The sequence below is a fragment of the Lactuca saligna genome, chromosome 5 (assembly GCF_052625555.1).
Source record: "Lactuca saligna cultivar CGN05327 chromosome 5, ASM5262555v1, whole genome shotgun sequence".
Classification (NCBI taxonomy): domain Eukaryota; kingdom Viridiplantae; phylum Streptophyta; class Magnoliopsida; order Asterales; family Asteraceae; genus Lactuca; species Lactuca saligna.
Window position 1 is genome coordinate 145,956,358 of NC_136421.1, and position 18,523 is coordinate 145,974,880.

General features: G+C 36.8%; 1 long non-coding RNA gene across 1 annotated transcript; it reads right to left on the bottom strand.

Moving 5' to 3' along the window:
- Positions 1 to 215: 215 nt before the first annotated feature.
- Positions 216 to 1,399, bottom strand: LOC144997679 (uncharacterized). The gene is made up of 2 exons (XR_013659900.1): positions 1,023 to 1,399; positions 216 to 815 (listed from the first exon to the last, which is right to left on the bottom strand). It is a non-coding gene; the product is annotated as an uncharacterized LOC144997679 (long non-coding RNA).
- Between the last annotated feature and the right edge of the window lie 17,124 nt (positions 1,400 to 18,523).

The window sequence follows — 18,523 nt, forward strand, 5'->3', positions numbered from 1 at the left end:
TGCCCTACTGTTGTGTTTTCATTCATCAAAGTCAAGGAAATTGGGAAGTTCAAAATGATTGTCTTTGAGAATGTTGGATTTATGGTGTTCGAGTTTTGAAGAGAGAATCGAATCTGGTGTTTCTCACAAGTCAGAGTCAGTCCTTTGGAACTAATTAGAAACCATATGAAACATCAAACACTCCCTAATATACTAAAAGAAAACCATACCAAGTCTAATATATATGTTCTTTAAGTAACTTTTTTTTTATTTTAACTTGTAAAATAAAAAATACGCATCATCATACCTAAATAATTTCTAGACTTATAAAACATATATCAAACATCATTACATCCTCATTTGCACATTGTTCATCTTCCATGTGTCTCTCGACGAATTCTGAAAATTAACGTTGAATCCGGTGGTTCTATGGTATCAATTTCTCACCACGATCTTCCTCTAAAATGTATTATATGCTTCTTTTACCTTGCCCCATGTCTTTTTCTCGACTGCTTTTATTACCGAACAACAAAAATTATATGGACTGGTTTCTCAGACAGTCCCAAGTATTCCGAAAATCACTAACTATACTTCGCCAACAACAATTTTCTGTTTCGTTATAAGGTAAGTATATTCAGGGCTTGTATATGAGGATTGCTTATGGGATCCATAAGAAGTTTGGACTGTTCCCTAGGTTAGTCATTTGCTGCCATCGATCAGGCCTCCAACATTAATCTCCTGGTACTCCTCTCCTATATTCAGATGATCGAGATTTGCATGCACAAAATATCTGATTGGTGCATGGGGTGTCCATGGGTATAGACAACTCCTAGTTCCTGCATAAAACCCAACAAAATCTTCTTTGATCATTAATGAATTAGACAGTGGTTGGATCTTCCAACTTTAAATCTTGAAACAATAAAGATCGTTATTTTATGCTTAGACATTTCAACTAAGCTTATTTTTTAATGAAATTGTTGTCTACAGAAAGAAGATCCCTAAGTTTGTATACAAAGAACTAACATCAAGATAGCTATACTCACCAATTTCTTTAGAGACTTTCTGAGCCCTGGTATATTCAATTTCCTTCCTCAACGCAGAATTTGTAGATCCATGTTATGTTGATCGCAATAAACATAGGAAGATTTACACTTAAGGCAGCAAGATACATGTTCTTTTTTTCTGAAAAAGGAAACCAAATAACCTAAGACGAGCTTAAATTGATTTATAGGTCTGGAGGCTATATGTAACGATTAGATGTTTGCAAACAAGTTGTCTTGAATAAAGTAATCATCAACAAACTACATCTAAGCAAAGAGAAACTACTTGAACGAATTATGAAAATGATGAGACAGAGAACAAATTAGAAAGTTACAGAGTATACTTTGATGATAAGGAATTCGAGAGGGGAGGGGAGGAGTGTAAGGGAAAAAGTATGTTGATTGACCAAGAACTTGTTACTATAAATATGTAGTTTTGTAGACCGTTACAAAACGGTCATATTTATCATAGTCTTATTTCAATTTGAATAAATTACAAAAGTGACCGTTACATAAGGGTAAGAAACTCAAACAAATAATGGGTGTATTTTGAGATTGAATTACATAAATGTTACTATATTTTTGGTAACCGTAGCAACCAAATTGATATTTAAAATTTTCTAATGGAACGACACCATTTGATGTTTTTTTTTATTAATTGGACGATTATTACTATCTACAATAAAATCTTAGATTTAATTGATTATGTCGCACTTAAAAAAAATAAAAATGGCATGTTGAGTTTTACCCTTTAGTCATATTTCAGGAAAGCCTTTCAATGGCCTTGGCTTTTCTAGAAAACTAACTACTCCACAACCGGTAAATTGCACTTTGGTTATCAGAATGCTATGACACCCTAGATTCTTCTCCATGTGAACCCCATTTTAGTTATCACAATGTAGGACATAGTTATTTTGTTTTTTGTCCAACTCTAATTCGAAGTTCTTTAACTATATAATCAATGTGGTTGCTTCTATAATTGTGATATATTATACTGGTATGAACAATAGAGCAACAATCTTTTGTAATTTGGACATCTGGATGATGGATGTACCCACAATAGTGAACCCATAGATTGTGTTATTTTCCCTGAATCTAACCAACCTCCCGAAATCTACATTTGTGTTCTTTATATTGAAATATAAAGCAATAAGAAAGTGTCTTTCAATTAGCATAGTAACCACTTGACTCCTTCCTGATCCTTTCTTACTTTTGACATGAATCAACTAAAAAATATCACCACTTTTGACATGAATCAACTAAAAAATATCACCACAAGAGCAACATATGGCATAGTATATACCATAGCATACATTAAACTGACAATCATTGTACATAAGGAGCTTTATTCATTTCTTATTTGTTTGCATTGGGATTGCTTCTTTGCGAATATATGAAGACTCCCCTGACGTGTGCTTTCGGCCTTAACATTTTTCGTGCATAATTTCTCTATGACTTTCTAGATATACTTTTGCTCGGAACGCTTTAGAGCACCAACAAATTTGACTTTGACTATGCTGATTTATAAGATCTCTTTGGTAGCTCATAAGTCCTTTATCTTGAACATTTTGAAATACTACTTCTTCAATTTTATGAACTCATGTATGCTTGATCCAACTACCTACATCTCATCAACGCACAATCTAAGGATTATATATGTGGAACTAAACTTCTTTAGGAAGCAATAGAGAGCCATCTAATAACTTACATAGTCATTCATATACATAAAACTATAAAAATTAAAGTACCATTGCCTTAGAGCTTGCTTCAATCCATGTAGATTTTTCTTCAACTTGCCCATCATATTTTCTTTACTAGCTATCTGAAAACCTTTTTGTTGTGCCATGTAGATATCTTCATCAAGGTCTCAATGCAAGAATGCAATCTTTACATCTTGTTGCTCTAAATATAGGTCTTTTGAAGCTCAATAACAAAGACAACTAATCTGGCCTTGTACTTGTTACTCATGTCCATGTTCGTCTTTGACCTTGAATACCCACATCTTTTGTAGTGCTTCATTCCCTACTAGTAGCTTAACGAAGGAACAACTTTGGTTATTTTCATGTGAGCTTAACTCATCAAGCATGACATTCTTCCACCATATGGAATCTTTCATGCTCACGGCCTTTAGATAATATTTTGTCTCCACATTCGACAGGTAAATTGTTGTTCGAGAATATCTAATTTGATTTCTTCTTTCTATAGTAGATCTTATGCTAGTTGGGGTTTTAGTTTTACTTCATTGATCGCTTCACTAACTGAAATCCAATTATCCTCTATGCTACACTATCTGCAAATTCTCAATACTCATCGTACCTACTATTTGTTCGTAAAACTCTCACATATCTCTAGAATATAGATACGTCATGAGTGTCATTCTTTGTAATCAAAGCGAATATAAATGAATATTTCTCGTGTGGTTTATACTTTCCTTCAAGATTTTCTCTAACCGTACCTTTATAAAGGACATTCTCTTTGAACATGATATCCCTGCTTGTGATGACCATTCTATTTGACCACGCTTGAAAGCATATCTCATAACATCAACATGTAGCCAATGAAAGTACACTTGTTCGCCATTTCCTTAATCTAGCATACATTAAACTGACAATTATTGTGACATAAGGAGCTTTATTCATTTCTTATTTGTTTGCATTGGGATTGCTTCTTTGGGAATATATGAAGACTCCCCAAACATGTGCTTTTTGCCTTAACATTTGTCATGCATAATTTCTCTATGACTTTCTAGATATACTTTTGCTAGGAACGCTTTAGAACACCAGCAAATTTGTCTTTGACTATGGTCATGTATAGGATCTCTTTGGTAGCTCTTAAGTCCTTTATCTTGAACTTTTTGAAATACTACTTCTTCAATTTTATAAAATCATGTATGCTTGATCCAACTACCTACATGTCATCAACACATAATCTAAGGATGATATATGTGGAACTAAACTTCTTTAGGAAGAAATAGAGAGCCATCTAATAACTTACATAGTTATTCATATACATAAAACTATAAAAATTAAAGTACCATTGCCTTGGATCTTGCTTCAATCCATATAGATTTTTCTTTAACTTGCCCATTATATTTTCTTTACTAGCTATCTGACAACCTTTTTGTTGTGCCATGTAGATATCTTCATCAAGGTCTCAATGCAAGAATGCAATCTTTACATCTTGTTGCTCTAAATATAGCTCTTTTGAAGCACAATAACAAAGACAGCTAATTTGGCCTTGTACTTCTTACTCATGTCCATCTTCGTCTTTGACCTTGAATACCCACATCTTTTGTAGTGCTTCATTCCCTACTAGTAGCTTGATGAAGGAACAACTTTGGTTATTTTCATGTGAGCTTAACTTGTCAAGCATGACATTCTTCCACCGTATGAAATCTTTCATGCTCAAGTCCTTTAGATAATATTTTGTCTCCACATTCGACAAGTAAATTGTTGTTCGAGAATATCTAATTGGAGTTCTTCTTTCTGTAGTAGATCTTATGCTAGTTGGGGTTTTAGTTTTACCTCATTGATCACTTCACTTTCTGAAATCCAATTATCCTCTATGCTCCACTATCTCCAAATTCTCAATACTCATCTTACCTACTATTTCATCCTAAAACTTTCACATATCTCTAGAATACACATAGTTCATGAGTGTCATTCTTTGTAATCAAATCGAATATAAATTAATATTTCTCGTGTGGTTAATACTTTCCTTCAAGATTTTCTCTGAGCGTACCTTTATAAAGGACATTCTCTTTGAACATGATATCCCCGCTTGTGATGACCATTCTATTTGATCACGCTTGAAAGCATATCTCATAACATCCAACACGTACCCAATAAAAGTACACTTGTTTGCCATTTCCTTAATCTAGTCTTCATTAGTAACCTTGATCTTGATATAATAGATACAATATAAACTTTCAAGTATGTGAAAGATACCTCTTGGTCATCTCATTCCTCTTCTAGAATCTTGAAACCTATGTGATTAAGGGTGATGGGTTTTATACAAACAATCCTATGTGTACATGCAACCCTAACTTTGGATCTATGTTTTCACTATTAGATATACAACATTATGAACACAAGAATAAAACCCTAATGTACAATGCTATTTTCGAAATTTAATACAAGGTTAGATCACATACCTCTAGTTGTTATATTGTAATAACAACTCAAATCTCCAAACTCTTTGTCTCGAAAGCAAGCCCCACAAATGTAGTGCCTCTAATGGCTCACAAACACCACAAGCGATTGGAGAAACTATAGAGAGAGAGGGGGGGGGACGAGGAGGAGTAGAAATCGAGCTTGGTATCTCTTAGATGCATGTAGGATGATTTCTCAAGGCCAAGGGGTCTTTATATAGAGTTGTGATTAGGGTTTCATTCCTTATCCTTATCCAATTACTTGCCCACCAAGCAATCACAAGATAAACCTTGAAAAGCCCATATCCTTGATTTCGTCCAACCTATAATAAGGATAATCATTGCCCTAATTTGTAACTATCACATAATTACCATTCAGTCCCCCTAGTTTATTTAATTACACTTGATCACAAAATTAATTCCTAATTAATTATTGACCAATATTAATTAAACAAATATATTATTCTTATAACATATTAATAAATCATAATAAGCTCTTTCTTCAACTATTTCTCCAGTCAAGTTACTTTGGTGAAGGCAACCCAAAAGGACCATGCACAACCGGGTCAAGTACTTACCAAATATGGCTACAGCCTTAGACACTAATCCAACAGTCTCCCACTTGGATAAGTCTAGTAACCACAAATGTAATGTACACCTCGATTAGAAATCGTAGCTCTCAAAGATGCTATTGAACTCTGATCTTATCAGTAACTTGTCCTTTAGATAAGGGATGGTACAGTCCTCTATTTAGATATTGTGCTGACAATTTTATGGAACTAATTGTTCATCAGTTGGTTTCTCGATCTCAGATTTATTCGACCTAGAACTTAATTGAACACATCAATTGAGTCCTGACCGGGCTCGACACATAAGTCAAATCAAATCATCTAGCGGCCGTGATATCGCTTTTACCCTCTTAGGATAGAAGTAACAGATAAACTTCGACTTATATGCATTTACTTATTCACCAATCAATTATACACAACAATGTGTTTTATAACATCAATTTGCTGATGCGGTTTCGCATTATCAATGCACAACTAATAAGCAAATAAGAAACCATATATCTAGGTTTTAAGACCATATAATAATATCATCTTGCAATCACTTTTTGTCATATTCCATAAAGTGATTCCAGCAAGTGCGGGTTTATTCCAATGCTCAAAACCTTTTCATAAGCACTCATGAACGTTGTAGCAAACATTTTCCATGTCTAATACCATTTAGACAATCTACACACCAATTCATGACAATCTTCATTCATACCTACTTCTAACATATGAACGAGTGTGGACTGTTTGAATAATTCGATTATTCTTAATAAACTCAATTATTCTGGAAGTCAAAACATGCAAAGCGAAACAATAGTTAAACAATTAACATAAGACGGTAACTTTACTGATAAATAATACTCCTTTATTTAATCATCAAATGTCAATTACATTTATTTATTACATGTTTCAAAACTATCTAATCTAAACTAATATCATCCTTCAGCCCAATGATCCTAGCATGCTGCAAGTGCTTAACCCTACTCAGTCCCTTCGTAAGTGGATCTGCTGGGTTATCTTCCGATGTATCCTCTTAACCACGAGGTGTCCTTCTTCTACTCGATGTCTAATAAAATGATATTTTATGTTGATATGTCGGGATCTACCATGATCCCTTGGTTCCTTGGTCAAGGCAACCGATCCTTCATTATCACAGAAAATTTCCATAGGCTCCTTTATGGCAGGCACGACTCCAAGGTCACCAATGAAGTTCTTCAACCATATCACCTCCTTTGATGCTTCGCTCACTGCAATGTACTCTGATTCGCACGTTGAATCAGCTACAGTTTCCTGCTTGGAACTTTTCCAAGTCACTGCTCAACCATTTAGAGTAAAGACCCAGCCCGACTGCGAATGGTAGTTGTCTCTGTCGGTTTGGAAGCTAGTGTCACTATACCCTCGCACTTTTAATTTATTACTCCCTCCAAGGACTAAGAACCATTCCTTCGTCCTCCGAAGGTACTTAAGTATATTCTTGACAGCAATCCAATGAGCTTTGCCTGGGTATCCTCGATATCTGTTGACCATGCTCAAAGCAAAGGCCACATCAAGGCGAGTACAAGTCATAGCATACATGATTGAGCCAACTGTGGAAGCGTAAGGTACTCGGCTCATCTCTGCTATTTCAGCTTCGGTACTCGGACTTTGAGTCTTACTCAACTTGGCATTACTCTGTATCGGTAGTTCTCCCTTCTTCGAGTTTTCCATACTAAAACATTTTAGTACCTTTTGCAAGTAAGTATTCTGACTAAGTCCTATTAGTCTCTTACTTCGTTCTCTCACTATTCTTATTCCCAAAATATAGGAAGCCTCTCCAAGGTCCTTCATAGCGAAGCACTTCCCGAGCCAGGACTTAACCTCCTGCAGAGTCGGGATGTCGTTTCGTATGAGCAGTATGTCATCGACATACAAAACGAGGAAGCTAACTATACTCCCACTGGCCTTCACATATACGCATGATTCGTCTTCGCTTCGTACAAATCCAAACTCTTTGACTTTCTCATCAAATAAAAGATTCCATCTGCGAGACGCTTGCTTAAGTCCATAAATGGACTTCTCAAGCTTGCACACTCTATCGGGATGCTTCGTATTGAAAAAACCCTCTGGCTGAGCCATGTAAACATCCTCAGCCAACTTCCCATTAAGGAAAGCGGTCTTGACATCCATTTGCCATATCTCATAGTCATGAAATGCAGCAATGGCTAGCATTACCCTAATAGACTTTATTTTCGCAACTGGTGAGAAGGTCTCATCATAGTCAACTCCGGGAGTTTGAGTAAACCCCTTCGCCACCAATTGCACCTTATAAGTGTGTACATTCCCATCCACGTCGGTCTTCTTCTTGAAGATCCATTTGCACCCAACCGTATTACGTCCGGGTACATTGTCAACCAAATTCCAAACTTGGTTATCATTCATGGACTGAATCTCGCTGCCCATCGCCTCTTTCCATTTCTCAGACTCTGGGCCTGCCATGGCTTCCTTATAGCTATTAGGTTCATCAAAATTTATTAGTGTACCATCACTAATATACGTGTCCCCTTCAGTAGTAATATGAAAACCATAAAACTGGGGTTGAACTCTAACCCTTTCGGAACGTCTAAGAGGTAAGGACTCGTCAATTGGTTCAACCGGAGTTTCCTCCTCGGGTTGAGCACCAGCGGTAGAGGTTCCTTCATCACTCGATTCTTGAATCTCTTCAAGATCGATTTGCCTCCCACTTTCTCCTTGGCTTATGAGTTCTCGCTCTCAGAAAACCCCTCTCCTCACAACGAAGACAACATTGTCATTCGGTCTATAGAGATATCCAAAGGATCTCTATGGGTAGCCGATGAAAATACATCGCTCACTACGAGGCTCGAGCTTGTCGTGAGTTTCTCGTCTAACGAAAACGTCACAGCCCCAAACCTTGATATGTGCCAACGAGGGAGCCTTCCCTGTCCACATCTCGTGAGGTGTTTTGGCAACCTTATTTGTAGGGACCAGGTTAAGGATATGGGTGGCAGTCTCTAAGGCATACCCCCAGAATGAGATAGGTAGTGAAGCACGACTCATCATAGAACAGACCATCTCTAACAAGGTTCGATTACGCCTTTCTGCCACACCATTTAACTGCAGTGTCCTAGGTGGCATCAATTGCGAAATTATTCCGCATTCCTTGAGATAGTCATGGAATTCAAGACTTAGGTACTCTCCTCCTTGATCGGATCGAAGCATCTTGATTTTCCTGCCTAATTGATTCTCCACTTCATGCTTGAACTCTTTGAACTTTTCAAACGTTTTTGACTTGTGCTTGATTAAGTAAATATACCCATATGTACTATAATCATCGGTAAAAGTCACATAGAAGCGGTTTCCATCCTTTGTGGTGGATCTAAAGGGCCCACATACATCGGTATGTATGAGATCTAATAAACCCTCACCCCTCACACAAGTGCCAGTGAAGGGTGACTTGGTCATCTTTCCAAGCAAACAAGATTCGCACGTGTCATCTTCCCTAAGGTCGAATGACTCCAACACTCCATCCTTTTGGAGTTGGGCTATGCGCTTCTTGTTGACATGTCCAAGACGACAATGCCACAAAGATGCTTTATCCATACTAATGGAAGAATCCATACACAACACATCATTTCCTAGGTTATCTACAACCATAACAGTTTCATAAATTCCATTGCAATGTATTGCTTCAAAGTATAAGACACCATTTAGATAAGCATAAATAGAACCATTCTCATTATTAAACGAATATCTAAATCCCTATCTAAATAAACCATGCAATGAAATGATGTTTCCTTCCATATCTGGAGAGTAGCAACAATTACTCAAATCTAAATTTAATCCATTACTAATCACTAAATAATACACTCCAATCTTGGTGACAACCGATGTTCTTCTGTTCCCCATGATTAGATTTATTCTTCCATACTCTACATCCATATTTCTTCCTAGTCCTTGCAAATAAGAACAAATGTGGTAACCACATCCTGTATCAAGAACCCAAGAAATAGCATGTGATGAATCATTAGATTTAATTGTGTATATACCTGCATAAGACGGATTGATCTTTCCATCCTTGATGGCTTGCAGGTATTCCGGGAAACTTCTCTTCTAATGCCTTAATTTGTGGCAATGATGACACTCTGCCTCCTTTGGGTTAGGATTGGGCTTAGCATGATCAACCTTGGTCCCACTAGAAGAGGAACCATCTTGGGACTTTCCCTTGCGGTGGCTCTTTGATGGAGCCTTCCTCTTCTTGCCTCTTCCCTACCCTATAGCCAAAACAAGAGAAGTGGATGGATTGGGAGTTGGTGCAAGATACTTATCCTTTAGGTTGCTCTCAACAGTCCTTAGGAGTTTGCTTAGGGTGACCTCTTCCTTGTTCATGTGGTAGGTCATCCTAAATTGGTTGTAGCATGAAGGCAAGGAGTGAAGAACAATGTCAATAGCCAAATCCTCCCCAAAGTTAACATTTAACTTGAGATGACGATCGACATATCTCTGCATTAGAGATTCTCCACTTCCCATCTTAGCGGTGATCATATTTGTAATGATCTCATAGCGCTCTTGCCTCGCGCTTTGATGATACCTCTCCATCAAATCTTGATGCATTTCATTCGGATACATGTCCTCATAGGAATTTTGGAATTCTTGGTTCATGGTGGGTATCATGATGCAATGTACTTCCGTTGCATCACGTTCGTGGGTCTCAAAGACAGCCATTTCAGCGGGAGTGGCGACTTCTGGATTGATCTTCTCGAGATTTTCATCGAGGGAATACTCTTTGTCCTCGTAGCGTGCAATAGTGCGAATGTATCTTATCCATTCGCTAAAGTTCTTTCCATCAAAAGTCACCTTTTGGCAAAGACTCATTAACGTGAATGAGTTAGCAGCAACGTTGTTTGCGTTCGACATCTACAAATAAAAAGGACAAAGTTGATTAGAATTGAATCCCTAATTAAACACCCAAAATGAAAAATTAGGGCTAGGACCCAACAACATTATTCACATGTTAGAAAAGGGATGTCGTAATCCAATACGCAAATAATTTGGAGGTAAGTGAATGACGATTCACTAATTCTTCATCATGAAAAACATAGGCTTAGGTTTTAAATGTATTGAGAATTCCTAGATTTTTCTTGGAGATTCATTGAACCTTTCAATGGCATGTTTAAATCTCGATATGCCCCTCTTGTTTGTCACTGGGATGCCGAGGATCACAAAGTGGTGTGAATAACCATGCAAATCTACACGTTGCCTTCATTGTTACAATCACCTATTCGATGTGCCGGTAAACCACACACTCTCCACCGAACTATGATAAACAATGAATCACCCTTTACCACCTTTGCTTAGAACCAATTAGTGTGCCGGTAAACCACACACGCTCCACTAACTTCTTAGCAAGGGTGTAAAGTGTAATTTCAAGGGATTGCATCAATTTCACTTTTGCCTAAAGTAACTACGATTAGGAATTTTAAAAAATGTTTAGTTACTTTATTTATGTTCATTATACTTATTAATGAGGAGAGGATTGCCCTATCCTACCTGTTCAGCTAACGACCCTCCACCAGTCAAGCAAGCGGTGGATGTGAGTGTACATCCATTAAGCACCATTTTATAGGCAACGACCTTATACCCACCTTATAGACCGACTTCGTGAAGGAGGCCTACTAATGGTAAGACTAGCATTTTTAATTAAACTTGTAATAATATAATAGTATAGGGTGTATTTTAAACATTTCAAAATACTAGGGTTTTAATCTTCAATTTAAAATTTTCGAAATTTAATACAATTTAAATTAAAATATTAAATATTAAAATTCTCTTGATTTAATAATTACCATAAAGTAAACAATTAATTTGAATTATTAAATCACAAGGGATTTATTAAATCATAAGGATAATTACCATGTATACATTTAAAATATCTTAATCCCTTGAATCCCTCTCTAAATCTCGAAAATAAGGGATAGGATAATGCAAGATCTTCAATTACCATATTTAACAATTAAAGGATAATTTCAATATATGAGATTATCCAAATCCCTAAAATTTAGGATCTTATCTTGGGGAAGGAGGCTAATCTTGAAATCTAAGGGTTTGCAAACCCTAGATTTCGAAATATTGGATAAAATCAAAGGATTCACAAAACCTTTCATGATATTTTTTGCAAATTAGGGTTAGGGAACCCTAATCTGGAAATCTATAGCCTCCTAGGGTTTATTGGCTATAAACCCTAATTTGTCAAGTTCATACATTTGAATATACTAATTGAAAATAAGTAAACCAATGGCTCTGATACCACTGATGGGTTTTATACAAACAATCCTATGTGTACATGCAACCCTAGCTTTGGATCTATGTTTTCACTATTAGATATACAACATTATGAACACAAGAATAAAACCCTAATGTACAATGCTATTTTCGAAATTTAATACAAGGTTAGATCACATACCTCTTGTTGTTATATTGTAATAACAACTCAAATCTCCAAACTCTTTTTTCTTGAAAGCAAGCACCACAAGTGTAGTGCCTCTAATGGCTCACAAACACCACAAGCAATTGGAGAAACTATAGAGAGAGAGAGAGAGAGGAGGAGGAGGAGGAGGAGGAGTAGAAATCAGCCTTGGTATCTGTTAGATGCATGTGGGACGATTTCTCAAGGCCAAAGGGTCTTTATACAGGGTTGTGATTAGGGTTTCAGTCCTTATCCTTATCCAATTACTTGCCCACCAAGCAATCACAAGATAAGCCTTGAAAATCCCATATCATCTATCCCTTGGACGATTTCAAGGATATCTTATCCTTGATTTCATCCAACCTATAATAAGGATAATCATTGCTCTAATTTGTAACTATCACATAATTACAATTCAGTCCCCCTAGTTTAATTAATTACACTTGATCACAAAATTAATTCCTAATTAATTATTTACCAATATTAATTAAACAAATATATTATTCTTATAACATATTAATAAATCATAATAACCTCTCTCTTCAACTATTTCTCCAGTCAAGTTGTTTTGGTGAAGGCAACCCAAAAGGACCATGCACAACCGGGTCAAGTACTTACCAAATATCGTTACAGCCTTAGACACTAATCCAACAAAGGGTTCATGGTTGACTAAATATGCAACCATGCTAACTAGGGGTGAGCATCTGGACCTCTGAACCGGACTACATTAGGAACTGGACATGGAGATGTATAATTTATTAGATTAGGGCTGGTTCATAATTCATTGTATCATGAGAAAAAGGTCCAAATACAAAATAGAGTTGCTTTATTTGTGTCCGGGTACAAAACCGGTTTTGACTGAAATTTTAAAAGATCAAATATCATTCAACTCTTTTTTATGTATATTGTATTCTATGAAAATTTAAAAAAATGAAAATCTCATTTTTTTAAAGTCGGACTGGCATGGTAGTTTTTCTAGCATGTAGTTTAGAGTTTTAGCATGATTCTGAACTATAGTTTTTGTGTTTTTGGTTTTATACTCAAATCTTACAGTCCCTGAAGTCGGGATATCAAAGCGGGAATATTTCAGTTTATCAAATGTTTTTTTTTGTATTTTTTATTATGTAAAAATTATTAAACATTCATATCTCATTCATTTGAAGTTGTTTTAGCATGCGACATTTTCCAACATGTAGTTTAGAGTTTGTATATATGACTTTAGACAATAATTTTGTTGTTTGTGACTTTATATTGAATGACTTACGGTCCTCCGAAGTCATGATATCAAAGCTTGATGTTTTCACCTTTTCATTAATTTTTATATATACTTTATATTGTAACAGCCCGGATTTCCAGGTATCTTTAATTTCATATTTTTGGTATTTTGTGAGGGGACTCGGCGAGTTGGAGGTCGAACTCGCCGAGTCGGGTCGCGGTTTTGTACGAAGGTTCGCATCTGGACTCGGCGAGTCCACGCTGTTTAATGAAACCCTAATTTTCCAGTCCTAAGCCCTATTTAAAGGACCTTATGGCCCTTCATTGCGGACACCTTGAGCCTTGAGTGCACCAAAGCAGCTGAGAGTCCTTGTGAGTGAGATTTGTTCACCAATTTGTGTGTTATTGCAAGAAAGGAAGGAGAAGATCAAGCTAGAAGAGTTGGGGAGCTTGGATCTGCTTCTATTTCGTTAAGGGAAGCTTCTTAAGGTAACTTTCAGAGCTAATCTTCGTGTTTTGGTTGATATGTCAAATCTAGGGTTTCTTCTTGCCTTATTTGACTTGTATTTGAAGTGTGAAAGGTCCCATGGAGATATGGAACCTAGATCTGGACCTTAGTAGGTCCAGAAGGCCCCAAATGATATGCTTTATGTCCATTCTTTTGAGTTGGAGACTAGGGTTGCCATATTAGAAGTTATTTCCCCAAAACGAGCCTTGTAAGTGTTGCATGGCGGCCAACACTGAGACTTTACGTGATAAATGAGCTTGGGAAGGCCAGATCTATGTGTGTATGGAACAGATCTGACCACAGAAGCAAGTTTTAGCTGATGCATGGCATGGACCCTCCGAGTCTGAAGAACAGACTCGACGAGTAGCTTGAAGATTATCCTTAAAACCACCCAGTGAGTAGTCCTGCTGAGTTGTGGGTGACTCAGTGAGTCACAGAGAGTTAGAGAGGGATTGATAGGTGGACCGAATCGAGTTGGGACTCGCCGAGTTGTCCTTGCGACTCGGCGAGTTGAGTCGTGGTGGCCCTGTGATTCATGACCAGGTGGAACTCGTCGAGTCAGGGGAGTACTCGACGTGTCAAAGGGAAAATCCTTGCGAATTGGTGAAAACGCGTAGACTCGCCGAGTCGCTCTAGTGCACTCGCCGAGTCCGGTCAAATTGACCATTGACTGTTGACCAAAGTGGACCAGTGTTGACTTGATAGGGATGGTCAACCTTAGTGGTACAAGTATTAATTATAGATATATGATGTTATAGGAGGATTATAGCTCAGGGGTTCGAGCACGAGTGATTTCCAGGGTTCACGAGTTATCGAGATATACGAGGTGAGTCTTCTCACTATACTGTACCCGGAAGGGTTTAACTGTGTGACCGGAAGGTCGAATATGATATGAGATATATGCATTATGTGTGATAAGTTAATCATTATATGTGTCATGTATGATATGCTTGATATGGGCTGGAAGGCATTATGTTATGGGCCGGAAGGCATTGTAAAATGGACCGTAAGGTTGTCGTGGGTAGGACCGGAAGGTTTGCCCAGACGGGACGGAAGTCCCCTGAGACACATGGACCGGAAGGTCAAGGCCTGGAAGGGAGTATGTGCGTAGGTTGTATTTTAGGGAACTCACTAAGCATTTATGCTTACAGTTGTTTTGTTATGTGTTTCAGGTACTAGCGAGGACTGTGGGAAGGCGCCGGCGTGATCGTACACACACTCGGGGGAAACTATTTTGTGATCTTTGTTATGTAATCGGTCGTGACAATATTGTTTACATTGAAACTTAAATTATTACTCGATGTTTTTGATGTTTGTAAAAATGAAAAATTGATTTAAAATTTACGTCGTTACATATATAACCAATAATTTTTTTTTATCTAACTAGAACAATCAAACAAAAAAAAATTATAACTAAAATAGACATTCAAACCAAAAATAAATTGTTTTAAGCCTTGTAACAAATAAGTTAATTTTTGCATCAAAAACTAACTTTCATTAGGGCCTCAATGAGTTGTACAATATGTACCAAAATTTCTACCGGGACAACAAGTTAACATGTCTTTGATATTCTTCTATTTATGGTAGATTTTTCTGACGATACGGAAAAAAGGAATTCACAATGGAACACGAATTCAGAGGTTTAATGTTGTTTGGTTTAGGATTTTATTGGGTTTACATGTTTTTAGGTTTAGAATTCAATGTGAACACGACAGGAAAATAACTTTGTAATCAAGACTCCTACTGCTGGTGTTGTAAATCGTGTTAATAAAAATAAATAGTCAAGATTCCAACCACCAATGAGGATGAGTTGAGAGCTTAGAAGGTGGAGAGGGTGAACGAATTAGTATAAGGAATGGGGGTAACTATGGGCCTAAATATACATATAAAATCATAAAAACAAATAAATAATATACAATCTGAATATGAAATCCATAAGGGTAAAAATGTCTTTTTATGTTTAGTATGGACCAATTACGCAACAAAATAAATTTAAGGGACTCACCAACTTAAAAATAAAAGTTTGGGACAAAAAGTGAATGCTACCCCGAACCAAAGATTCCTAGTTGCATTCTCTTTCATTGTTTCCCCGGTTTCCTCCACTACTTCCTTGGTTAGCATTAAGTCCCGCAGTTACTTGAGTAACAATGTTTGGGATTGCTTCCATGAGTTGTTGTGCTACAACTTGAGCAACATCGTGTGTTTCGTTCTGTGGGCACCCGCGATTAGGCCTTCCTGACATGGTTCTAAGACACAAGAGTAGAAATACGTATAAATACATAAAATAATGTATAATATCTAGTTCACTATTATTTTGAAAACCGTAAGTGTTGTCAAATTAATGGTTTGCATCAATACTAGGCATATAGATTTTAGAAAGGAAAGAAAAGAAATTTCTTCTTATTCGACCATTGACTAATTAAATTCTAGTGTTTGACCTCATAGTGAAAGTTTTCAAACATAAAATAAACTTCTCATCACCATTTGAAATATTCTTAAAACCAAAACACTATACGAATTCCCAAAAGAAAATTTTAAATGTTTTTCCCCAAAAGACACCCAACATGGGTTTTCGTTTCATGACAAAATAAAATATTGAAATCAGAACCAGTAGCCTCCATCGAATGCTGAAACAGGATTTCCATCCCAGTCATCACTTCGTTCAATACCTTCTGATGCCCAGCTATCACAACGAGGCTATGACGTAGGTCCGCTGCCATCGAATGCATCCTCTGGGACTCCTCCGGGGTCATACCTGGCTGCCTAACAGGTATCCCTATGACTCGCGGTGGTGGGGGTGCTCTCGGTCCTGCAATGCTGGGTCCTATCCCGCTAGGTCCTGCCGTGCCATGTCCTGCTGTGCTGGTGGCTATCCTTCCTGGAATGGGAACACTCTTCCTTGCCGTCCTCCGAATGTGAAGCCCATAAAGTGGTGGTTGTGGCAACACCGATGTAGGTGATGCCTTGCGTCGTTGACTAGGGGCGTTGTCATTGATGATCTCCACCAAGTTTCCTGTATCTTCCGTGTCCTCCGATGGGTCTTCTTCTACCGAGGCGGGGGGATTACATCGAGGGATAATAGTGACGTAGCTGGACTCATCGGTTGAGGCAGTAGCGCGGGAAGATGACGATGTTGACATAGTAGACTAAGACATAGTTTCAATGAGATATGAAATAAATGACAATGCAAGCCTATAACTTTAGCTCTGATACCACTTCTGTCACACCCCGCTAAAGCGGAAATTCAAGATATGACAGCGATAACGGTTTCATTGCAAAAGATAAAGATACATCACCATAGTAGTATTTAAAAGTTTACAACCCATAGCTTCAAAAGAAACAAAATACAAGTTTTTTCCAAGATAACATTGTTCAAAGATAACTTCATAAATAACTTCAACACGATGCAGCATGCTCTATGATGATGAATCTTTATATCCACTTACTAATTATTTCCTGAAAAAGCATGTAAAACGAGCGTCAACTATGAAAATAGTTGGTGAGTTCACAAGTTTATAAAATCGAGCTTGAAATAAGGCTTTTCGTAAATACAAGTACATTGCTTTAATGAGAAACAAAGTTGATTGCTATAATTGATACAAGTTTATCGCTATAACGAGAAATGAGTTTGTATGTGTATGAGTCAACAATGAGTCTCAACCAAACCTATGACTGAAGCCCTATTGAGATCTATGCTTATCGTTCCGTAGATGAATATGGTATCATGCATTCCAGCAATAGGGCGAGTAAGGAGTTGTCAATTCCTAAAAGCGCTATCCATAATGACCATTGGCTCAAAGAGTCAATGGTTAGAGATAAGGGAAGGACCTTAGTACGATAAGTTCTCATGTTCCGTGCTGCATAGACATACATAGAGAGACATAGCAATACAATACCAATCATGTTTGATCAAATCAATTTAAATACAACATGCAAATATTAGTTTTTTTGGACATGCTTTTCCACCCCAAAACATAAAAATTGAAAATACGGGAGTGCGTGAATACTCACAATGTTTCAAGTAGATACTAGTGGTGCCTCGGAATATACCAACGTCTTAATACCGGGATCCTACGACATCAAACACACACTAGTGAGTTTCCATGTCGAAATCTAATGCTAATATACTAAACTCTACATATAGTGAAATGCCAATTTATGTTCTAATATTGGATTTTATATTGATTGGTTACACTTTTTCTGAAATGATGAAATTCTACAAGTTATGCGATTAATACAACTTTGGGATATTAATTTTCCAAATTTAGTAATATAAATTTAAGGGTGTTTCAACACATTTAAATGTGTTTCAAATTCCTAAAAGTGTAAAATATTATCAAATAGTTTCCAAAAATTGTAAAACCTTGTATTTTTCATTCTAAATACAATAGAGGTTTTCCAGAAAATTTTCCTTGAATTTTTGATATGGTTAACTATTTTCCAAATTTTGAAGCCTCTATAACAATATAAATTCACGAAAAATAGCATTCAAAGGATAAAAATTCTCAAACTTTTTATTTTACTGTTATTACACATTACTAATCTGGGAAAAATATAAAAATAGATTTCCAAGCTGTTTAATTATATTTTATGATTTTTGAGCATTTATTCCAATAA